The sequence below is a fragment of the Ambystoma mexicanum genome, chromosome 7p (genome assembly GCF_040938575.1).
Source record: "Ambystoma mexicanum isolate Mex_15411 chromosome 7p, UKY_AmexF1_1, whole genome shotgun sequence".
Lineage (NCBI taxonomy): Eukaryota > Metazoa > Chordata > Amphibia > Caudata > Ambystomatidae > Ambystoma > Ambystoma mexicanum.
This window is the reverse complement of record NC_090939.1, coordinates 101112012-101137764: the sequence shown is the minus strand read 5'-3', so window position 1 is coordinate 101137764 and position 25753 is coordinate 101112012. Positions and strand designations below refer to the sequence as shown.

General features: G+C 44.5%; 1 protein-coding gene across 7 annotated transcripts in view; it reads right to left on the bottom strand.

The window, feature by feature from the left end:
- The window catches only part of ATP6V1A (ATPase H+ transporting V1 subunit A), a 1210625-nt gene that overhangs the window by 1120329 nt on the left and 64543 nt on the right, over positions 1-25753 (bottom strand). For 2 of the 7 annotated variants that reach the window (XM_069635874.1, XM_069635878.1), the window contains exon 2: positions 23534-23583. The exons of 3 other annotated variants lie outside the window; for them this stretch is intronic. The gene's annotated coding sequence lies outside the window, so the exon portion shown is untranslated. Of the gene's footprint in view, positions 1-17689; positions 17863-23533; positions 23584-25753 lie in introns of those variants that run through there. 2 more of the 7 variants (XM_069635875.1, XM_069635879.1) reach the window with 1 other exon arrangement.

Here is a 25753-nt window from a genome sequence, read left to right as displayed (position 1 = left end):
TTGAGACGACCTTGGGCAGTGGCTCCCCTAGCCATGCTACTCGCCGCAGGTACTTGCAACTAAGATCATTTCACCAACTACCCATCGCTGTGCGCGGGTCAACTCACTTAACTTGTGCACTACTGCCTGCTCTTTGAAATAAAGTGGATTAAATTCTTCAGGCAGATATGGTAAGCAATTGGAAGCATGATATGCTTTAGATGTGCTGAAGAATCCCTTTAAGTATGTTGATTTGCATGGGCTTGAACAATTTTACCACCGTGCGAACTCTGAATAGTTATTTTGGGACTGCTGAGCCTGGAGGCCAAGTGTGGCGCAGTGAAGACTGTAAAAATGAGAATGCCAGTGGATAACAAAAGCCCAACTTCAGCTCTGGCCGTTGGATCTCAGAATCAGTAAGAACTGATTCTAAAATTAAAGAAGATGCAAGACTCTGACTTCAAAGCTCACCAATCTAAATGAAATGAAAATCCAGTTAACTGTGTTTGAATTGCCGTCCAGGGGAATATGTGTTGATATCTTATTTGGAATGAGGAGCATGGGTATCCAATTAGAAATGTCACACACCCTGTGAAGGTCTATGGGATAAAATAGCCCCATACAATATGTTAAAAGGATATTGCAAGTCATTAAATAGGTTATTACAGTAGGGTAGTGATTTATCTTGCATGTTATAGGCGAATAGTGATGTTACTACTGTAAGGAAAGGAATCACAGGCTATTATTCTTTATTTGTATTTGGTTTAAAAAAATGTTTTAAACTTACAAAATACAGAACAATCACCAAATACATATGCATCAAGTATCACACATCAAATATATGCATCAAGTATCACACATCAGCAATTAAGTTATGTGAAAAGAAAGAAAACCCCAAACAATACATCCACAATAACATCAACCTCAACATTTCCAATATCAAAATTAAAACATCATGCTATATTTCAATTCACCCAATTCATAAAATTAAATTTGTTTTCCCCCTTTTAAAAAATACCAATTCAAATTCATCATTTTTATAAGGTCAGTACATCAGTCACCGTTCTAAAATAATCAAGACTGCCACCACCTACTAAAAAAAAAAAAACAGCAATTCATAGTTTTTACAAAACCTGCAACCCATAAAACCTCTTTTACAAAATTACGATTGGGACATCCGTAACAAATATAATAGCAATTAAAATTATCCAAATTTGAGAACCCAATCCGATAGTTTTGCCAGGTATTTCGTTCTAGTTAAGCTTAGCACGTCACATTCTAAGATCAGGTGTCGGGCGGTTTCAGTAGGGCCCCGATTACAGAATCTGCAATAAGTCTCTTGCTCAGAGATCCTTCCTCTTCTTAACAGAATCTCTTTAGTTAGCAGCAGATTCCATCTCAATCTCAGTAAGATCATTCTATAATAATTGTTTGGGAACTGACACAGAAGGATGGATGGATTCCCCTTCCTTCTATGTTCAAATACCAAACCATTAAAGTATGGATACAAATTAAATAAATTGGTGGTGCAAACTCAGTCAATCAAATAAAGCTTTCTTAACCAATTCTGGGTTTGCCAGTAAAATACCCTTATCCATCGCCAGATCTTCAAGGATCGTCAAGGACCTCATTTTCAAATGAGCCAGGAAATCACTATTCTTTATACAATGGATTTGATTCCCTAAAAGCTCAGAGAGAATGAGGAATGGGGGCAATCAATTTTGAAAAATAGGGCAAGGAGCTGCCACAGCACTAGTGCCCTCATGGACACAATCCCCAATTCAAATCTGATTGCAGCAAACGGTAAAGCATTTGGTACCTTTAATATCTTAGGCCAAATGTTCCCCTCAATTAGATCAGGAACCTCCAAGATAGATTCCCCTACTTGTCCCAAGCCATGGGTTAGTTTCCGAACAATTTTACCTTCATAAAAAGAAAGAGCGGTTTGATGGAAATAGCCGTACTTCCTATCAATTTTCAAGACATGGTTAGCCAGGCACATCCCCTTGTATATTAGTCTTTCTGCTATTATGTGAAAACCAAGATAAACCACAGAATCCACAGTTCCTATTGCCTTATTTTCTTAAGACCAAACCCTGCCCTTTAATGGTTTGCCCCGGAAAATGGCTAAAATTCTGGTCTTACTTGGATTAACCATCAGGCCGTTATCTTTAGCAAAAAGGGAGACTTTGACCAAAAGCAGTTGCAAGCCAATCCAGTAATTGTCAAATAACAAGTCATCAGCATATGCCAACCATTCCACTTTCATCAAATTTGAAGTAGGTGCAATCAATCCTGCGCCCTCAAGGTACTTTACTACATAGGAAACAAAGATTAAACAGGCACGGTACCAAGTTGCATCCCTGTAAGCCTGTAAAGGTTTTAATACATTCTGACAGGGCACCATCCTTATTCAATTCTCAGAGGCCAATCAAGAGCCTCAACAATCCACCCAGCAGACCCAAACTAGCCAGTTTGCTCCACAGACTATTTATAGTAATCTTGTCAGAGGCCATTGAAAGGTCAATGGAGGTCAAGTAAATACACCCATTCCCCCTATTCCATGCAGAAGCTTGAAGGGCCCTTACCACCAAACCGTTTAGATCCGTGGAGTGTCGTTTTCGAAAACCCGTCTGGAATGGGCTAAGTCTACCAATTAGTTGTGTCCATTCTTCTACATGGCCTAAAAGAAGCGAGGACATTTTTTTGCAATCTGCTTCAATAAGCTAGGTCGCTAATTTTTTGGGTCAGGCCTTGAGACTCTCAAAAATAGGTACAATATTAGCCGTACCACATCAGATGAGGAGAATCCCTGTGTCCAGTATACTCCCAAACAATATAAACAGAACCTTGGACCAATTAACTGGATCAGATTTTAAGGTGCGGTTCATAAGACCATTTGGCCCAGGAGCATGTGACTTCTTACACCTCACAATTAGATTCCAGATGTCCTCAAACCCAATCTCAATGGCCGATGGGGCCACAGTAATATATTTCATAATAACCAGGTCGGGTTCTATACCTATTAAAAATCACCTCTGTAAATGTCTCCAAAGAAATCCACCCATTGGGATTCAGTAACATCATTCAATTCAATAGCCTGAAACGAAGGGTCCAGATTGACTAATACCCAAAATACACGAGAATCCTGATTAATTATAATACAGAGCATACATTCTGCATTCAACTGTAAGAGAGTTGCTCTTTTTTTGTTTTACAAAAGTTTCTGTATTTTTGTTTTAACTTGATGTCTTGGCCAAAATTAGCATTCCCCATACTCCCTCGTTTCAGAGCTCCAATATCACGGTGAATTTCATTTTAGTTTCTACCACGTCAGAGTTATACACATGAAGAGTTTTCTTCAAAGTCTTTCTCGAGAATTTGGGATTCAATTTAACTTGCCCATTCAAATCCCTCATGAAATCATCAAAACATATAGGGTTAAATACCCTCAGCTTCCATTCCAGGGGGGCATCCCCAAGGACAACACCCAACTCCTCATTCATAATCGCAATATTCCGATCTGACAACCTGATCGCATTCCTTGCACAAGTAGATTCTACATTCTCTATGGTGGAAGGGGACCATGATTTATTCTGGCAGTTGAATTCAGCAATAAGAATTGCATGATCACTCCTTTATTATGGTGAATTGAGATGCTCACAAAGTAGCTCATTAAAAAAGCATCCGCAAAGATGTAATACAAAGTTGAGGAGTACGTGCCACGATGCCAAGTTACAATATTTCCTCCCTCCCCAGTAGACATGGAGTTTATTAAACTCAAAACCAACACCTCCATGGTTGACCACCACATCCAACCGTTTTCGATTTTGGGCTTGTTTGGAAAGGACTCCACAATTACTTCGCAATTGTCTACCAATTTCTCGGGGAGAATATAGTCAGAGTTAAAAACACCTCCCACAAGGATTTTTCCATCAGGGTAGGTATTCGCCCATGTTTCAGAAATGACACAAAAATAAATATTTTAGTCTTTCACACCTTTGTGCCAATAAATCTTCATAATCAATAAAGTCGTTGTGCCTTCAAAAGAACTTATAATGCCATCCCCCCAAAAGGAAGATTTGAAATCATCGAATCCCTCATTCCCAAGATAGAGTCCACAACGATCAACAGAGCCCCCCCGCCCCTGAGGCCCATCCCCCATTACTAGCCCTGAGGGTGTCTGTTTGTTCTGTATCCCCGGCAGGTGGAAGATTTAAAGTAGAATGTTGTATTGGATGGCCCAATGACAGATGGTCTGCGCTTCTTGACCATCTGGTAGCCAGATACGTTTGCACTCGCTGCATATGCAGTCTGCAATAGGGAATTAGAGGAATGCAGGAGGACATGTATGAAAGCCAAGTATGTGCGAACCGTGACAAGCTTGTTTGGCGTGAAAGAGTTCGCTAGTGTTATCAATTTCTTTATCATGTCTGATGAGGATCTGACAAAACTATGGTCTGTAAGGAAATGAGCACCCAGGAAAACCAAATTCCTTGAGGGAACAGTGCAAGATTTTGTGTAATTTATTGCAAAGCCCAATTGGTGGAACAGCGTTTGTGTTTATCTGAGAGAACACAAAGCTTGTTGACATATTGAACCTCAAACCAACCAGTTGTCTAAGTGCAGGTAGACGTGGTGGCCCCGTTTTCGTGGGAGGTTGCTACTGGTGCCAGGCACTTTGTGAATGTCCTGGTGCCAATTTCAGACAGAATGGCAGTAACCGGAACTGATAGGGGCTCTCGGCGACTACTAATCTGAGGTACTTTCGGTGCCTTGGGTGTATTGGCATGTGGAAGTATGCATCCTTGAGATCCAACGCTGAAGAGAGATTGGGGACGTTCACCCCCTCGTCCCCGTCTATAAGATATACGACACGGAAGAAGGCCAGGAGATAACGTGAACGTCAATACTATTTTGGACCAATTCCTAGTGCTCCAATGATTGATAAGTATGTTGAGAGATACCCCCTCAACCAACCTCACAGACCAGGGGCGGTACAAGTCTAACCCAGAGTGGATGAGGAACCCCAGGCTGCAACTAAAGAGACCTCAATTGACAGTATCGATGAAGGTGCCAAGAAGCCAAGTCACCAACGTCGTTAGAGACACTACGACTTAACAGCATAAGACATGAAGCACACGTGCCATCCGCACATCGGGACACAAACAGGCACTGTAATACAAGAATACAAGTTCTATAGTTAGAGGACAGATATATATAGTCATTGCTTTATTATTTTGTCATTAGCTAGACGCAGCAACCGCTATAAGCAAGAGATCCTGAGTAAAGCTTGCAGATGCTTATATGCAAATAAACTTATGGAACTGTGGGAGCACCTAAAGGACCTGACAGCGCCAAGTGTGACTAATACATGGGAAGTATAGAATAGCATGGACACTAAGAACCGCAAAATGGTTTAGGAAAATTACAGCAGGCCACAAGTCCCTCAACAAGAGCAGAGTTCAATTCTGGCTGGACAAGCACAAACATGACGGACAGGACCTGCTGCCAAGGCCACCAGATAGGAATGACATTCCACTCCCTGAACGACAGTAAGACCAAATGCAGCAAATTGAAATAATTCTTCACAATTCAGAGCTGCAGCGCTCCAAATCATGGTCTCCGAACACGTGACCAGGCTGACTTGGACAATAGACAGAAACAAGTGCTGGGAAAGTGAGCCGATCTCACACAGCCAGACAGGAGTTTGCAACAAAGATCTTACAATGTGAGACAAGTGTTGCACGAGATGAACAAGCACTCTCAGACTAAAGTGGTACACTCAAGTTAAAATGCAGACACAATCGTTCTTATTACCTTTAGAAGGTAAACAAGAGCTGAGAACCTTTGCGGACCCCAGGCCTGAGGACGTCAGCTCTAGCCAACCACAGTTCAGTACCCTAGGGGTGGATACCAACAAGCAAGAACCAATGGTAAGACCCTCACACTGCAACATTGTTAGAGATAGTAATTTGGGGATGGGCCAGGCCACCCACCTGACATGCGAGAGCCAGTAGAATTACACATATAGATTATATAGGTTACTAGGATCCAGATGACCAATCCAGTAGCCCGATAGGTTTTCTGGAGAGGGGCCCAGGTCGTGATGTCATTCTGACGCAATTTAAGGTCAAAACTGGCCTGCAAGCCGGGAGATGTTGAGACGTGCACGGATTGCTTCTGTCCTCGTACTTATCCTGTTTTTCCTTTGCTGTAATAAACTGCAGATTGAAACTGCCATTTGAATTAGTCTTACGTTCCTCCTGTGGAAGGTGTTGGGCCTTCTGCGAGTCCGCGAACTGCTAGTGGCCCTCTGGTTTACCTGGGAGTTTGTCCCAACAACGCTGCGAGGTATTCGTGGGGTTGAATGGCTTATGAACTCCTGGAGTTTTACCTCAGGTGATGCTAGTGGTTTAGATGAGGAGGCAAAAGTGACATTAACAGACTGTGAATGATTTGATAGGAACAAGCTGGTCCACTGAAGAGCCATACCACATATTCCTGTACATCAAAAGCATTCTAAAAGAATCTAGTAGCCCAAAGTGATATTTAATTCAATAGCATCCGCGCATCTAAAACCAGGCTAGGTGGGGATGAGGAAGTCACAGTCCTCTACAAACATATGAAGGTTGTCCGTCACCACGCGGTCCAATTGTTTGACCAAGAATGAGAACTAAGAAACTGCATGGGAATTACTAGGTTCTTCAGAAGCCAAGGAAGAGTTTTTAAGTAATGGGCGAGTAACCTCATTCCAAGCTCTGGTGCTACACCAGAAATCAAAGAAGAGTTAAACAGGTGCCAAACAACCGCACTGAATGTCTCTGCAGCTTTTAGTGTAATAGGATTGTGCAGTGAACCTGAACATTGTAAAGAATTGCTAGGGGTTATCACTGCATCAGAAAAGCTGTCTTGTCTTGGATTTATTTTCCAATTTCCTTATCTTTATCATGCAAAGTAATATTTTAAATGTGAGTTCTACCAAATACATTTTGGCTGCAAAAAAATGATCATCCATCATAATTGCAGGGATGTTCCATTCAATGTTAATGCAAATGGGTTGCCAAGATTTCCCAAAATAGAAAGGCTATTTTGCCACATTAGGGGTATTAGTCATCAGATTTGACAAAGAGAACCAGAACAAGATTTCCTTGTGTTCCACTACTATGTTTTTTGCTAAATTATATGTTAACATATTTCCTATGAAGGCGAACAGTTTCAACACACATTTTGTCAAGTGATATGTACACAAAGACAGTGGTTTGTGGGGTGCGGAGCTATATGAAAGGCGTTTCTTTCAGGCCTTGGCAAAGCCTCAATACTTTTGCCATTGTGAGCTCTGTGGTGTGAAGATAAACGTAGTGAGAAAATAAAGCGCAAAAGTTGCAGTGACCTGGAATGGCAATCAGGTTTCTTTGCTTAAGACATGGATGCTCAGCTCCCACTAAATGAGGCAGTGCCAAAATGGAGCCATGCTACACTATTTGCAGAGTTGCTGTTGTGGGCCTCCAAGATGGTAGGGGAGTTGTGAGGTGGAAGGGCAGGAGGATACAGCTAGTGGGGATGCATGGAAATCTCTCCAGTGCCCCAACTGCTGTGTCAAAAATTGTTCATGAGTAGGGGTTCAGTGAAGCCACAGAACAAACGAAGTGGGTGGCTGATACCTATAATCACTGATGGGGCAGAGGGATAAAATGCATCTTCTGTGTCAATACATGTTTTTGTTTTTCTGACAGCCTGAGATTTGTGTGGCCCTCCTCAAGGATCAATAACCTTGAAGCTAATGTCTCCAAAATGGCAGAGTGCACACAAAAGGCACCAAAAGGGAGAGGAACTTACTTGGACCTCAGATCACCAACCAAATAATAGCGAAACGTTTGGGCAGCAACAACCTCTTAGGGTACCAATCAGTGCTCATCGAAGGTAAAATGTTGATTCTAGTGCGATCATGGCAATTAAGGCAAACACGGTGGGGAGAAATGATCAAATAGATGCAAGGATCCCTGACAAAGAATCTGACAAGGAGATGTAGATAGGTGTGACAAGGACAGTAGTCTGGCCTTGTCAAAATGGGATGAAAACCCCTCTCAGAAGAGAGGAGGGTTAGAGGTATACGGAAAATCCAGAGCCAGTCCTGCTCCTGGGAAGGACAGCGACAGCCGAGAGGGTCCAAAGTCTTGCCCCCCTCTGAAACCATTGTGCCAGTATGTTATTGTGCAGCCACTGTCTGTTCCAGCATTGTCTCAAGAAGATACTTGCCAGTGTCTTGTCTCCTTTGCAGAGATCCCAAGTGGTGTCCAGAGAGCAAGCAGCAAAGATTACACAGCAAAACCAGAATCAGCACCCTAGTCCAGCGTGGAAGAAATCGGATACAGAAAAGCAACAAAGAAGAAACACTGAAGAGAGAGAACTGCCCACAGAGACCCGACCGCGGAAGCTGCAAGCAGAAGCAGCACAGCAACAGGCAATGCAGGGATGCCAGAGGCTGACAGCAAGCATGTGCAACAAGTCCAAACCTCACTAGACCATTCAAGATTAAATTCTACAAAAATACTTAATATAACAGCCCGTAATAGGGCTTCTTGGGGTTTCTTGGCCGCTCTGCAACAAACTTGAACGAGGAAGGTGAGAGGGGCTTAGCCCCCTACTTAAGCATTTCCAGCACACACATGTGGAGGGGGAAGACGGGGTGGCAGGTTGGACAAGGGAAAGAGACCAAACCCCAGAGAGTAAGGGGAATATAAGTGAGGAAAAGGAACAGGAATACAAGTGAGGAACAGGAAGCGTGAATTGTGGGTTATTTATTTATTCGTATTTTTAAAGCGCACAGGAGCCTGTGGGCATTGTGGCGCTGTTACAGCTATGCATTGCTGGTTACATTGGGAGGAAAGCTTCATGGTTACATAAGATTGCATTGAGTTTAGTCAAGGGTGGAGCTATGCAGGGAAGGGGTGCAGAGATAGGGGTGTGGTGCGTTGCTATGTGAATAGTGTGGTTTTAAGGGATTTGCGAAAGGAGTATAGGGAGGGTTCAGCTCCGAGTGCGTTGGGAAGGGCGCTCCATAGTTTGGGCGCTATGTGGGAGAAGCAAATGCCTCCAGCGTTTGCTCTTTTTATGGCGGGTACGCAGAGTTGGTTGGCATAGTGGCTTCTTTTTGGGCGGTCAGAGATGTTCCTGGAAATGGTTTCAGATAAGTAGGATGGGGCGGAGAGATTGATGCATTTGTGAGTGAGGGTGAGGATTTTGAAGTTGATCCTTTCCTTAACTGGGAGCCAGTGTGCGTCCCGTCTTGCCTGTGTTATGTGGTCATGTTTGGGAATGTGGAGGGCAGCGCGCAGCGCATTTTTCTGTATAGTTTGTAGTCTATTGTTTTTAGTAGAGGTGCCTGCCAGAAGGGCATTGCAGCAATCAGGTCTTGCTCCTATGGTTGCTCTGACTATGGAAAGGCAGTTTTGAGTGGTTACCAAAGGTTTTATCACGTAAACCAGATGGGTGGTGAGGGCTGAGACAGAAGAAATGGCACCAACTTGTCTTGACATTGAGAGTGTGGAGTCTAAGTAGACTCCCAGGGTCTTTACTGATGTGGAGACAGGTATGCTTGTGTTGTCGATGGTGAAATGAGAGAATTTAGGGTTGAATTTGGAGAGAGTTTCCTTGGGCCCTAGAATGATGATCTCAGTTTTATCTCCATTTAGGCAGAGACCATTGATTGCCATCCAAGTTTGGATGGTGGCATAGATCTGGAGGAGAGCTTCTGAGTCTTGGTCATAATTGCCTGCGAGGGGGAGGAGGACTTGGGTATTGTCGGCATAGTTTGTGTAGGCTATGCCGAGCGCATCCAGCATGCCAAACAGAGGTTTAGTAAACAGATTATAGAGAGTGTAGGGGCCGTGCACGATCCCTGGGGGATTCCACAGTCGATGGTAGTGGGGGCAGCATTAGTCTGTTCAGAGTACACTTTCATGGCCCTGCCTAGAAGGAAAGATGTTATCCATGAGGTGGCTTTGGCTGAGAAGTGGGCTGCATTAGATAGATGGGTTGTGAGTATGTTGTGATCAACGAGATCAAACGCAGCGGAGAGATAGAGGGCTGGGTTGCCTTTATCCATTATTTTGGTGATTTGGTTTTTTAAATCCAAAAGTGCAGTCTCAGTGCTGTGTCCTTTATGGAAGCCCGATTGTCTTTTGCCTAGGATTGCATTAGATTCCAGGTAGTGTTGGATTTGGTTGTGGGCGGCTTTGTCAAAAATTCTAAGAAGAAAGGGGACTGTTGTGATGGGGCGATAGTTGTTGGGGCAAGCCAGGTTTTTTTATGAGAGGGTGAACCCATGCCTCTTTTAGGCTAGATGGTAAAATTCCTGAGCAGAAAGAAGCATTACTGAATGCTGTAATGATAGGGGTCAGTGAGTCTGTACATTCTTTAATGATGGTTGGGGGACAGATGTCTCCTTTGCAGGTGAAGGGTTTGATGTGCTTCAGTAGGCCCATAACTTCATCCTCGGACGTCCCTGAAGATGAAGAGCGGAATTTGAGTCGGAGGATTAGGAGAGGCAGGTGTGGGATGGGTGTTCTGTTTGGGAAGGGTTTTGCGTTGTGCTAATATTTTTTCTTGGAGCAGCCTGACTTTATTGATGAGAGCTGCCTGGATGCTGGAACACCAGGTTTCGTCTTTTGGGATTTCGGCAGGGCTGGTGGCTGGAGTGACGAGATCTTTGAAGATCGAGAACATTTCCCTAGTTTTGGAGTTGGCATTGGAGATTCTGTGTTTAAATGATTCTAATTTAGCTAAGAAGATGGCTTTTTTATAGGACAATGAGATATATTTGAATTCCTTGAGAGAGGATTGATTAGGCATGGATTGCCACTTTGCAAGAGCTTTGCGTTTACTGGTGCGTAGAGTTGATAGTTCTTCTGTGAACCAAGAGTTGCAGTGCATAGATTTTCTTTCTTTTTTGTTTTCTAGGGGAGCTATGCAGTCTATGGCATGGGAGAGTGTGCGGGCATATTTGTTGACCAAGGAGATGGGGTCGTTGATAAAAGGAGATTTAAGTTCTGGGATGTCCAGAAGAGGTGCGAGGTTGATTTTAGAACGTTTTTTAGAACTTCTGACTTTGGGAGAGGTCAGTAGTGGAGGTGGACGACTACCAGGAGACCAGCAGGAAGGAAGGAAGGAAGGAAGGAATAGCGGATTGTGCAGCAGATGAGATATTGGTTAGCGAGTGACAATGGTACAGCAGTGTGTTTGTGTTGGTAGGGAGCAGAGTTACTGTAAGGAGTAAAATGGTACAGAGTGGAAGTAGGCTGTCTGTATAGTCTGGAGGGTGGAGCAGTAGTATGAAGGAGGGGGAAGTAGTGTTAAGGAGGGATGCAGTAGTGTGGAAGGGAGGAGCGGGAGAAGTAACATCAAAAGCGTAGATGCAAGATCAGGAGGAATGAAGCATTTGAGGGACTTCAGAAAGGTGGAAGGAATGAGAGGGAACTAGTTAGAGCACAGGAGGAAAGGTTAGCGAGTGGACGTGACCAAACAGCGTGTATCAAACCAGATTAAGTGCAAGGCACTACACAGGTTCCTGTGAGAACACTAACCATTGGATATAGTAGGGACAGTTGGAAGTGCCTGGGTGACCCTTAAAGAATAAGGCAGAACCTAGATAGTGGGGGGTCAACATTCAGTAACTACTAACCAGGGGTCAGGTATGCCTGGTTTAAGGTGGAGGGTCAAATGAAGAAGAGGAGGAGGGATGGACCTACGACCCACAAGAAAGGTCTTAAGAAACGTTAACCTTCCCTACGACTTGGAGTGATTGTGACATACAGCTCATATCTGCAGTGCTCCCTAACAGCAGTGTAGTTACTGTGAAGTTACCTAGTCACCTAAACACATGATTTCCTTCTTCAAACTGCTGGTACTGCATATCAAGCTCTTCAATAAGACGAGCATGCTAGTAATCTGACATTGGCACATACTAAATCAGTAACTAGTTTACAAAACAAGCTGCATTGGTACATTTATTTGCAACTCTTCCCAATAAAGAATTCAATAATTTCCCAAATGACACTTCATGAGTCTTACTGAATCCAACAGAGATTGAATACTGATCACAATAATCAAACTGGTTATTTCTGATAACAGGTTCTCATTTACAAGAGCAATGCTAATCAAAGCTATGGGCTTTAACATGGATATGTTAATATGTATGCAGACTTAATTGAAAGGCTAGTACAGTGCGATTCACATTAACTGCCATCTTGTACTCTGGGCATTGCAGCCATTTGTCGAAACTGACTACAACCAATTTCACCGAACTCAGAGTCAAAATCAAAAGTAATTGATAGGTGTCAAAGAGCATACATTCTTTTTTTTAACTCTTTTATTCGTTTATATCACCACACAGCAGTACAATTGCACACCTGCATGCCAAGGAGACAATATCAACACAGTTGTACATCAGACAGGGCTGCTGGGGGTGTCGCACTGATCCGACATTGGGTAGGCCATGTAAGGTCCCCAAATGTTCTTCGGTCTGGCAGAAAGATACAAGGTGGATCAATATTCGACCTCAACATCAAGGCAATATAAAATGTCAGTTTTCCACGGGTCATGTGAAGGGGTGGAGGGGTGGCTCCAGACCCAAACCATGGCGACCCTTCTCTTTGCCAATAACAGTAAAAGATGGAGAAGGCGCCTAGTATGCTTCACCACCTCGTTCGTATGCCCAAAAAGATCGACCACAGGGGTGGGCACTACTACCTACCCTACAATCCTAGTAACAGTGTCAAAGACCTGTGTCCAAAAGGTATATATGAGGGTAGTGCGAAGCTAGGTGCATAAATGTGGCTGGTGAAGCACTGCAATTCCGACATTAATCAGGCATCTCCGGGAAGAACTTATAAAAAGGTCAACTGGGGTTAGGTAGAACTGGTGCAGAAATTTAAAGTGGGTCAATTTAAACATGCTATTAACTGCAATCCTTCTCGTTTGTGCAAGTGTCATCTTTAATGGGGACACTTCGAGCATTCTCGCATTTGCCGTGGGAATCGTCTGCCCACTCGTCAACTTATCGACTATGCAGGCATACAACCTGGACACTGATTTAACATTGTTCCCCGCAGTGATCACACCATGCAGGATGAGGCCAACAGGGGCACCCCGGGAAAGGAGGGGAATCTCTCCATGCTCAGCCTGAAATAGAGACATATCTAGCGCTGATACCCCACCCTTTACCTTGAACTCCTCCAATGTCGGAATGCCCGCAAGGGAACATATTCCGGCAACAAGAATTTCCCATCCTGGCCATGCATAGCGTGTACACCCTCTCGCTAGTCAGTGGGATCCCAGGGACATGCGTGACGGGAAGGAGTGCGGGGGGCCTACAATACCACCTTCCGCAATCCCTCACCTCCTCAATGCGCCTCCAGGCTCTGCAAGTTATCTCAACCATGTTCTTTGCCCTGGCTACAGACTGCGGGAAGCGAGCACCACTGCACTCAGCAATGACAGTGCTACTGTTGCTCTTTCAATCTGGACATGCAACCTGTCCAGAACAGATTCTTAACAATAAGCCAGGAATGATGCCTGCGCCGCAATCCAGTAAGCCACGAGATCTGGGCGCTCTAGCCTACCCCTCTCCCCCCCAGCGGAGCCATCAGCTTGTTCCAGCGCACTCAAGCCTGACTCCCCTGCCATACAAAGTCAGAGATCAGAGTTTTCAAAGATTTGAAAAAGGAAGAGGAAACTGCCATAGGCACATTCAGTAACGTATACAAGAATCTGTTAAGGATGACCATTTTTTAATTAGATATCTGACCATATAGGGACAATGGCAGATGCTTCCATCTCCCCAAAGTCACTTCGGCTTGAGATAACTTTGCCCCATAGTTCTCGTGGCATTGCACCTCCGGGGACTGCACCAGCACAACCCCCACATAGCAAGTGCCTCTGGAAACCCATCCCATCGTGCAACATCTCTAAGGCATCAGTCAAGGAGAACAATACTGGGTTTGAGGGGTTAATGTTGAGCCCTGAGAATTGCCCATACTCCAATATATCCGCAATTATCAGCGTCAGATTCGATTTGGGGCCATTACCAAACACTATCAGATTGTCTGGATAGTGTGAGTTCAGCAGTTTATGAGTGAACAGGCGTATCCCCCTATGAATGTGTATGGATCCAACCACCTCTGCCTGAGGCTCTACAGCAGATGGAACAGGGGTACCGCTGCCTCGTGCCTCTTCCCATCCTAAAGGGGCTGGACAGCCTTACATTTACCCTTAACTTCGGAACAGGGGCTGTGTTAACAGAGAAGCCATCGATATAAACTCCCCCACACTAGCATGTGCCGGAGAACCGAGAAGAAGTGGGGCCATTCCACAGAATCGTGCGCCTTCTCTGCGTCGAGAAGGGCGTTACAACTGAGGATTTTTGATCTAGTACGAGAGAATGTCAAACACCCTGCACAGCTCGTACGAAGTGGACCGCCCGGGTATAAAACCCACCTGGTCAGCCAGAACGCATTTTGGGATCAGCGGGACGAGCCTGTTCGTGTGTACACTGGCCAGAATCTTATTGTCCAGGTTAATCAGAGAATGGCCGACAGGACGAGCAGTCCTCGGCACTCTTCCCCGGCTTTCAAATTAAAGTGACCACCGCTTCCGCATAGATTCGGGGAGGCACCCATCTCCTAGTGCCTGCTGATACATGTTCAGCATGTGAAGGAGCAGGATTTGCGTATACGCCTTGCAAAGAAAATAAATTATCGGCCAAGAGCCCATCCGGCAGACGCTTTCCCAGAGGGGAGCGCCTTGATGGCTGCATGCATCTCTTACACAGTGAACGGTCTGCCCATCCATTCTCTCTCCCTTTGGGACAGCCAGTACAGCCCTACCTGATCCAAATAGTTATCCAATATCGACTGACTCACACTGGTCTTGGACGAGTATAGTTTGCTATAGTAGTTCACCAGCGCCCCAGCAATTTCTTAATCTGTCTGCAATAGGTCCCCTGCTGGCGACCGTGTGGCTGAAATATGGGATCTCAAGGTTTCCACCCTTACTGCTCACGCCAAAAGCTTGCCTGGTTTCTGCCCCCCTACATATTACAGCATGGAAGCCCGTCAGTGAAGAAATCTCACCTCCCTCTCGGCCGTCTCCCTCAACCTCCCCAACTCAGCATGGAATTGCATCTACCGCCCAAAGACAGTAAGGAACTACGCCTCTGCTTCCATATCCCTCAGGCTAGACTCCCTAGCAGCTAATTCAGCTTGTATGGTCCTGAGGACCCCTGCCTCCTTCGCGATGCAAGTCCCTCAAATTACACACTTGAAGGCCTTGTACAAAACAGCATAAGAAGCTAAGACCCTACCTTCTCCTGGAAGAAGTGGTGTATCCCATTCCTAACCCCCTCCCAGAAGACCACATCATGGAGGCTCTTGTTTTTGAAGAACCAGTTCCTACCCCTTTGCCATTTCCCCAGGATAGCAAGTGACACAACCACAGAGCTGTCTGTGTGTCTGTGCCTGTGCCTGTGCGTCTCTCTCAGCCTGTGTGCGTCTCTCTCCGCCTCTGTGCGTCTCTCTCCGCCTCTGATTGGGGACAATCTAAAGGCTCCTCCAAGACGACTTAAGTAATATCTTGCAAATCTGAAATCTTGTTTGGTATCAAGCCAAAAATGCATGGAAATTGCCAGCCACATGCTCAAAGTACTCGGGCATGAAGAAGTGGCCACTCATAGCCAGAAGCTGAACTAGGGGCCTTTGGGCAAATAAGAGACTTTTTCCTTCGAGAAGCATCCACCTTCATCATCTGAATCACAACATGCCCAGATATTCCATTTAATGGAGATCCCACAGATTCGAATGAAAGATGCATTTCTATTGAAGTGAGCTTGTTCAGCAAGTCTGGTAAACAAAATGTGATTTACTAATACACAAGTGAGCTCTGCTAGGGAAGAAGGCAAGGTCATAGTGTGCGTTCTCCCAACACCCACTCAATGGTTCCAATAACTGAACAAGTAAATGTTTCAGAGAAAAACTGCAAACTCCCAGGTACTGAAACCCCTTCGCAGCAATGCAATGCCTGCTCTCCCGCACTTGCCATATGTTGTGTTTTTATTAAGCTCTTGGAACGGAGGGAACATGTACAATGGGATAAAATGCCACTGATGAGAGGCATGCCTTATTAGCATCATACCATCTTAGAGACAAGCCATCACTGATTTAAAGAAGAAGAGGGCCCAGGAAACAAACTCGCAAAAATGTACATTCGCCTCTTTTACAAACCCGTATCTGTTTTTAAGCTATGTTAATTGGAAGGCGCTTTAGTAGTTCAAATGCTCACCAGCACAAATACATGATCTCCATCCGAAGTCTTCTATCAAACACAAACACAGCTGTCCTTATGTGTAAGGTTTAGTTGAATCATGCTCAACGCCCTGTGCAAAGACCTGGAAGATCATCAACCTGATTCTCACAGTAACAAGGAGTGCATTTTCGGGATCAAACTATCGGAGCTAAATAGAATGAGATGCTTGCTATATCTTGAATTCATTTGCTTTGCCTGGTAAGGCAGTTCTCGCCTCGCCATACGTAATTGACATGGCACCTGGGCAAAGTAAGGCAAGTTCAGGGTCTACTGACATCATAGCTCGCCCCACCCGACTCAAAAAAGCAGAGTCCGAGCCTATTTTTCAGCAAACAAAAAATGTCAACCTCTGCCACTTCTGAAAACGAATGGTGGTTACTCAAGCTCCCAGCAATCCCAGAAGTGCCATTCTCAGATGCCGGCATTACAAAGTGCACAATGAATATTAGAGAGAAGGCAGCAGGGGAGCGGTTCACCAGAGTTTGAGCATTGTGGGAGAGGATAGGAGCAGAAAAGTCAGGGAACACAGTCACTCAGCTTCTTACCGCATAATTTCCAAACTTTCCCTTAACATAAAATGTTACAGTCATTTTCTTATGGCAATGTCGGTTCTAAACTGCCCCTTAATGATGCATATATCTCCGATACCTGCGTATTGGTCTTACATTCTGGAGAACAAGAATGCTCACTATGCGAAGTAAACCAATTTCACTGAGGCAGCGTTTTCAATGAGGAGAAAACTCCTTTCTTGCATCAGACTAACACTGTAGCAAGAACAAGCATCATTGAGGAAATGGGATTTTTAATATATAAACACGGGATATTTGACGAGTAAACGCATGCATTTCTAGATAAAGTTGCAAACGTACCATTTCTTTGTGCAACATATTACATTTGTAGCTGGGTGCGTAACCTATTTATAGTGAACAACGATTATAAGTGGGTGCTGGTTTGTGCATTTACTGTTCAGTGATGACGCCAAGCAAGCTGTACAGAAACGTATACTCTATGCCAGAAATGGTTCTCCGCTGCAGGTTGCAGTGGGAGGGAAGATGTGCACCCGAATAGATAGGGGGTCCGATGCAGACAGGACAGCGGGGGAGGGGCGGGGTAGTCTCCAGTGCCTTTTGCCGCTGGCATTGGCAGATGTGGATGACCCCATTCGCTGCTCTGGGTTTCACAGGCCTGGGTGGTTATGTTTCTGCAAAGCGCCGACCACCGTTCTCCGCAGGCAGCCTTGTGACCAGCTTCCCTAAAAGGGTACTTCACATAGTTAAAAAGGCCAATGGCCTTAGCACATGCAGCTAGCCAGAGCCCTCATTCTGATTAGAACAAGCCTTGCATGGCTCACCTGACGAGAAGAGGCGCAATCGTCGAAGCAGTCGTCTTTCGTGAGGAGAGCCAGCACCACCAGGTCTGGATGGAATATATATTTCCCTTCACAATAATCTGCTGCGACAGTCCCGTGGCCGTCGTGTGGAGCAAAGATAGGCCAGCTGCAGGCTGCGTGACTGAGGAGATAATGTCGCCCTCAGGATGTGTCATCATCCCTACCCTCGGAACAGGAACAGGAACAGAAACTACGAATCATCCCTGCCAGGCCTTTCCAGTAAGCTCACTAGGCCACACTTCCCTTTCCATACAGCAACACTTTTCAGTAGATTCAGATGAATTAAAACAAAGAAACATACTGATGGATACATTTTGGTTGCCTACGATTCCCTGCAATGTAATGGGCAAAAACACTGATGCAGAAACGTACGAAACTAAGGAAAGGCAGACAACACCTGGGCCGTTACTGTTCCATGTCACGGAAGTGGTCAGGCAGAAGCGCCTTGGGCGGGGCCGCTTTTGGGAAGGGGTTAGGGGAATTGCTCATGGGTGTGCACCAGGATTCCACGTGATTCATCAGTGTGACCTCACGAGTGGTGAATATTTTCAGCGGAGGGGCCTAAATATTTCCAGAATTGGGCTGGGGGTACAGACATTTTTCTAAAATAATGTGCTAAAATAATGCTTTTGTAGCCCAATGTTTGGAAAAATTGTGAAAACCGTATAATGGACAGTCTCAGTAGTTGGTGCTTTTTGTGCCACTTGCGTTGATTGGCATTGAACTACATACTTTTAGTATTTGTGTCTAAAGGCCATATTTCATGTTTATTGTTTTTCTAGATGCCGAGACTTGTGGGTGGTCTTGAGTTCCGGACATTATAATCATGGCCAACCCAGTCCAATCAAACAGTGTACTTGTTTGTGTGCCAGTAGTTTTTACTTTGTAATGGATTGTGGCTTATTGTGGAATAGCAACTATGTTGGATCGCTTATATGTGACAGTATTAAAATACTGTTGTCTTTTAGTCTAATCAAATCGGAAAATGTGGTATTGCCAGGAAAGGTAGGATGTGATGGAAATTAATACCATGGCCGTTTAGCGGGCATAGAGTATCTGCTGTTCTGGTTAGCTACTAGTGCATAATGACACTGCTTGTTGTACCGAAAAGTAACTTGCGTTTTTTTGCCCAGGGAATTCCTGTGTCAAATCAGCAAGGCAGCACTCCCAAGGTATGCCCGTCTGCATTCTTCAAACCTGCCCTGTACAAACTAAAATGATATATCCAAGGTTTTCTGGAGAAAAAAAAGAAGAGTAAGGGCCTCATCACAAGTCCGCTGGGATACCGCCCAACGCAAGAATGATTAGCGCTCCCACGCCACCATGATCCTGCAGACACTGGAACTCCCTCAGTGCCATGGCCTAATCGGAAGCCGGATTGAGAGGGATCAAGAGTGGAATCTTCGAGAAAGGAACTAAGACAGGGGCCCACCAAAGATGCTAACAGTTTCATAAAGAAGGGCAAATAAAGAGATGGGACTGAAATGAGAAGGAACTGAAGGGTCTAAAGAAGGTTTCTTAAGCAGAGTGGTAACCAAAGCATGCTTTAGAGAAGCAGGAATAGAACCAGAACTAAGTGAAATATTGGAGGCCTGCATAACCATTGAGGCAGCCAGAGGAATGATGTCTTTCCATACCAAAAGAGGGATGGAATACACTGGGGAGGCAGATTTGAGTTTAGCAGTGGCTGCGATGATGTCTTTAGTAGAAAAAACAGGAAAGGAGGACCACAGAGTGGGGGAATTGCTCATGAAAGAGGGCCCGGGAGATTCAGTATGCAGACAGCCTGAGGTGCTAATCCCCACCCTTCTGTTCTGAATCTTTTCCACAAAGGAAGAGGATAAAGAGTCACATAGGTGTTGGGGAGGAAGAAACGCTGGCGGTTTTGGCCTAAAATATGGTTTAGCCGTTAAGGTAAAACAACCCAAAACATATGCATTAGCCGCTCCCATCGACCCTCTTAATTACCGTGCGGCGGCACACTTTGTTGTGTGTTGCCGACTCGCTGTGTCCCTACAACGCCTGTTTCCGTTCACTTCCGTGATCTGGTACCAGCACTGTAGGGTCCTTTTCTTAACTTTACATGGTCAGCTGCAAGGGACAACCCCGCAGCGCCGGCTAGCCTTGTTCACTATAATGCCACCTAATGGGGGGATTTGGTCGAAATGTCTGTTCCAAGTTTTCAAACGGCCGAAATACGACAAATTCACCCATTCGGTTCATTTATATTCAGTCAAATTGGGTAATTCGGTTGAGAGAGAGTAAACAAAGAATTCTCTGGATTGATAAATAAAAGCCTCAACGTAGCGTGCAAAATGGGCACACTTAACGTCACTCACAAATTGCTTTGTGATATGAGGCCCACCATTTTCCCTCTGCCTGTCTCAATTGGAGGCGGAGGGCCCGAAGGTTGTCATTAAACCAGGGCTTAGACGGACAGAGTATGGGTTTGGAGGATTTAAGAGGTGCAAGAAGGTTTGCAACTGCAGTGCAAGCTTGAGAGATGCAGTACGAATCGGGGGCAAATGTCCCCTCACATTGGGCTTTTAGTTGGGCAAAGATATCCGCACTGGAAACAGCCCTCCAATTGTGCAGAGGGGCTTTAAAATGTTTATGGCTGAGGGCAGCTGATTTAAATTTCCATGTAAAGGGGATAGCAAAATGGTCAGACCTGGCAATTGGCAAAAACAGGATAGGCGGTGGTAAGAGAATCAGTGGCATAGATAAGATGTATGTTGCCACCTTGATGAGTAGGCCCCTTTACCAACTGGAACCTGGCCAGATCGCCATTGCCGATAGAAAACGGTTAGCTAATAGATTAGTTAGGTCGTTAGGTTTCAGGTTAAAATCACCAGAAAGCCAACGATTTGCAAAACGTAGTTGCAGATCAGCCACAAGTTCCAAGACGGAATCAGGAAACTCATGGGTAGGAGGACGATAAACTATCAAGATATGAATACCGTGCTAGAGCCTACATTTTGATATTATGGACAAAGGGGAAGCGTAATCCCGGACAGGCTAGATTTAATATTATGGCAATAGCTCCAACAGGGTAAATAGCATTCCTGTGAACATCGAGAATGTTAAAGTTAGGAGGTAAAGTTTTAACCACTGAGGGGCCAGACGAGTCGCCCAGCCAAGTCTCAGTTATACATTTTAAGGTCTGACAAGTGCTGTTAGGGGTTCATTACAATGGACAGAGTGAGCCATGCATTCAAAAGAAGACATTTTAATAAAGAAGCCGAAAAAGGAACCAGAACACCGCTGGGCTCCATAACAATATTGAAGCCTGGAGGCAATACTGTTGCAGAGGGAGCATACTGTATTAATATCTCTCATGGGAGATGCTCCTTTCCAGCCTTCTGCCCAACATGGCTGAGCCAGGGATCAACGCCCTGCTGCCCCTGTGAGACAGGGACAAGCACTGATGAACTTGCCCTTAGCAAGACTTCGGTACGCTGCAGGTGCACTTGCTGCGCTTGTCCGCTGAGCGTCTGCTCCCGCAAGCATATATGTACTGTAATCGGGGGGGGGGGGGTGGCGCGAGAGCTAGTGGAAAGAGAAAAAAAACTCTGCGTACGAGTCACGGTAAAATGAAGCTATCAACAATACCGGTAGCCCAAAAGGAATTAAGAACACTAAAGAGGCCCAACTGAAGTGGCACAGTAATTATAAACTGACAATCAGCTAAGAAATACATCTTGGGAAAACTATTCTAAAATTCAGTTTTATCACGTAACGCAGAGAACAATTAAGGCTCAAAATAAGTGTTCAATAAGGCAGAGTGCGTGAAGCACCTCACCCAGAGCTCAGAACCATCCCCTGTTCCTTTTTAATACCATTAATTGTTCTGCTACTACCACTCTTCACTACTGTAACCTCTTTTTCCACTGCTATCAATATTCACTAATACTCACTACCTCACACTACTACCAGATACCGCTCTACTACTTCTCCTACTTCCAATATTATCCTTCACAGCTGCTGCGTCTACCACTACTTCCTACTGCTCTTTCACTCTCTATCATTTCCAACACTGTCGCTACTACTCCCTCCACTGCCACTACCCCAACCACTACTACAACCACAGTCGCTATACCACACACTCCTTACCAGGGATTGAAATCAGGATGTGTTGACTAGAAGCAAGAATCAGCTCCTGGTTGTCAGGCATCACCTGTTAGCAGCAGCTACCTCTGGGGAAACCAGGAGCCAGTCCATAGTGCGCAAGATGCAAACTAACGTTTAAATTAATCCATTACATATTATACACTACTACGCAGCTAGGGACATTGCGCTTGTAGCAAGCAAGCTCATTGGCCCTCACCGGGCCATTACCAGCCCGCCAAAGGCTTTGTTGGGCTGATCACAGCCACGGCCTGGCCACCATGGAAAGGGAGAAGGGACAAAACAAAACACACGTTTTTGACCAACTGGGGTCTCACACCTGAAGTTTCCCCTGTTTATCGTATCACACAATCAGATCTCAGGTTATTTGTTCACAATTACTTTCACTTTTATAGTTACCAGACGTGTAACTCTAACCTAGCTTGCCCTCCAACAGAACTAATCTAAACCCTTGTGTGATGACTAAACCTAGGTTGCGCTGATTGGCCGCTTATCTAGGGTGAGGGGATAGGTCAAGATAACTGACCCTATAACTAACCTTAGTCACTGTTTCCATATATTCTAAAAGGCACAGGTCATAAGACCATGTGTCGTCTGCTTCGCAAATTAAATCCGTTTCACTTTATTCAGCAGAAACTAAAAATACTCAGAGCGCTCCATGCGTGTAATCAGTTTTCCCTACTCGAACCTAAAGTAACAGGTGAGCCTTTAGAGATACAGAAAAGGATTTAGTCAGACACATCAACGAGGCTGCCTAGCTATAACGTGATCAAGTCTCCTTCTCTCCAAAAACTCGATTAGGTACATGTACTAGGAGTTGTGTCCTGATGACATAACTCCTCAAATAAGGCACTAAATAAGCTAAACTGTGACAGTTGCTATATTTAAAAAAAGCCCTTCCTCAGCGCCCTACAGATTGATAATGTTTTAACATCCTAGGATAAACAGCAACGCATAATGTAAACGCGTCCGAAAAATACCAGTCGCCCTGACCATATGGATCGACTGAGATTGGGACAAGCAAGATAAGGGTAACAAATCCAACTTTATCTTGATTTTAATAAGAAAGAAGGACATCAATGTACTAAACAACAGTACGTGTCCTTCCACAAAACTCCTCACCCCGTTTTATCATCTACAGGTGTGGTGCGATAGCGACGGAGTACTAATAGCAATAATCCCCTCGCTGGGAGGCATTATTGTTTCAGGTAATGCCCCAGGGCCTGCGTTATGGGCCCCCGGGGGGGGATTACTTGAAGCAGCAATGTCCCGCCAGCTCGGCGCTTACCGCTTAAATATCCTTTAAAATGTTGCTTATGCAGGTCCTTTATTCCCCTTTAAACATACTCCCACACCTACACAGTTAATATCCCACAGCTATGTTTGCATGGCACACTTGCCTGGGGAATCAAAAGTAGTGCCTGGTAGCTGTTGGTTTCAAGCTAACCAAGCTCCCCATGGCAATAACCAACATATTTTTAATTTTATATGTAGAGAACCAAGGGATGCATTTCTGGAATAGTGAGTTATCCCATTTTCTTCTTGGAAAAGGCTCACAACAATTTCCATAACCTAAATAATTAACAGAAAATCTACCAGAATTATGTGCCCAAGAATGGGACATCACATTTTTTGAAAGAGATAGCTTTTAGTGTTCAGAAAAAGGTTATGACATACCTCTCAATTCAATTGATATTGGCGCAGTATGGAGAAACCAGGGAATATATCTAGAAAGGTAACAAAAGGAAATTGCATGAAGAGGTCATTTATTTACAGCCACCCAATAGAGACAGTTTAAATTTATTATGAACCATAAAACCGGTGTCAAAACCAAACTCTAAGGTTATAATTTTATCGAAACAGGGGAATAATGCAAGCGAGCAAAAATGAGTGCAAACTAGTTAAAAAAGTCCTACCACAAATAGTGATTCTGATTCTAAAGCATGAGGACTACTCAATCGTGCTCGAAAGAAACAAGCTAAGTAGACCACTGTTTTTATGTTTGTTTTGAGGACACGTAGAAACGTCATTGCGTTAAAGCGTGACAGCGTCCACAGACAAAGTGAAAAGCAAAACATCCTAGGACGTCCACATTCTTTTGGGGCTTGCATAATGTTCAGAAAATACGTTAACTAAGCCCAGTCAAGCACTCTGTGAGAAGAAGGTTATTAGGTTGATAAAACTAAGCAACAACTCTAAACTCCATATCAGACGGAGGACGTATTAGTTCCACTCATGTGAAATTGATATGAAAAAAGGAATTAATCTGGACAGCGAGTTAATATGGAGAAGGGGGGGAATTTTTGTGTGATGTCTTTTAGTGTTGGTGAGGGCGTAGTGGACTCCACCACGTCATTCTAGATCACAAATAGCTCATATAGGCCTTGTACGTGTGTACGCATTCTATGGATCCACTGTTTCTTTAGCCAACCCAAGCTTGTCCGCGCTGTTGCCTCCTTTAACTGAATCTACAATTCACCATTTATTATCATCTGGAGAGAGTGTTTATGTCAAGAAATGGGACACCAACGGGGCACTGGAGAACTAATTGTAAACTGAAACATATGGCAGCACAGCTCACAATTCATATAGCAATTCAGGTTGACGAACATCCACAACCAACATAGCTGTTAGGTGGGCCATCATGACTATACCAGTCTGGCATGCATATGCAGTGGTTTCCCCTCAGAGCAAGTTCAGAATGGCATCACTGCATCTCGCAAAAAAGCTACACAGCCAAGTCGGTGTCTGCGGGAGATGGGGTTATACTGCTGATCTATCGGTACTTTCTAGCAGAATCAGGAGCGTAGTGTTCCCTCAGCCTAAATAGGATCAATAAGTGAAAGAGGGTTTGTCCCCCACCCCCTTCTCCCTTTTATGTTCTGGATACAAATTGTGCACATGAACAGTGGCTAATACAAACACATTAAGTTTGTATCCAATAAGAAAAGGATTGGAGCTTTGCAAATAGTTGTTTACGTCAAGTTAGAAAGCAGTAGACAATGTGAATTGTGAATGTACAACTTAACGATAAGCTACTTTTGCATATTAGCTAGACAGCGCCAGGACCCTAACTAACACAAGTCATGCATTTCTTGATCTTTTGCAGTCTGCGCCACTTTTACTGAAATAGAGTGTGACTATGTTGAAAAGAGGAGAGTCTGGTGGATCCTCAAGCCACTACATACCCACCTATCCTGATTAATGCGGCATAATAGCACATCAAAGCTCTTGTGGTTTTCCCTCTCAATCCCACCAACTCCTCCCGAATCCTTTTCTTTTCAGATGCACTATAGCGCCTGGAGACTTTGAAAATATCAGCGATGCACAGTATCAATCACAATAACATTAACTTAAGGGCATGCGAAAATGTCACGGTATTCCATAAACTTCAAGAGTGATACAGTAAACAGAGAGCCGGGGATGTCTCATGCGCTTCAGCAGCTGACTGCTTGCTCCAAGGAATGAATTCCCTTCTGTTCACGAGCTCATGAGCATGAAAGAGGAAGTTCAGCCAAAGATAATGTTTTTCAATAACCCAATGCATTTTGTGCTGGGCTAAAATTGGCCACTTATTAACCAGCCTTTCCGTCTAGTCTTTTGTAGCACAGATTGCACTGTTCGTTGTAAACTCTCAACAAAGCGGAATTCGTTTTCATGTGCCAAATAAGAAGAACAAGTATATTCTCTGATTGGGTTCAAGTACAACAAGCATTGGCAAAGCCACAGTTGATGGCTTTTGTCTAGGCATGGGATATGCATTTTCCATGCACGGCCATAATGGTCGTATCTGGCCAAAAGATGGCAAATGGTTTTAGCACCTGGCCATATTATTGCTTGGCAAATGCCTATCAAAAGTCTTAGACACGAGCCAACACTGTTGGCTTGGCCAATGCT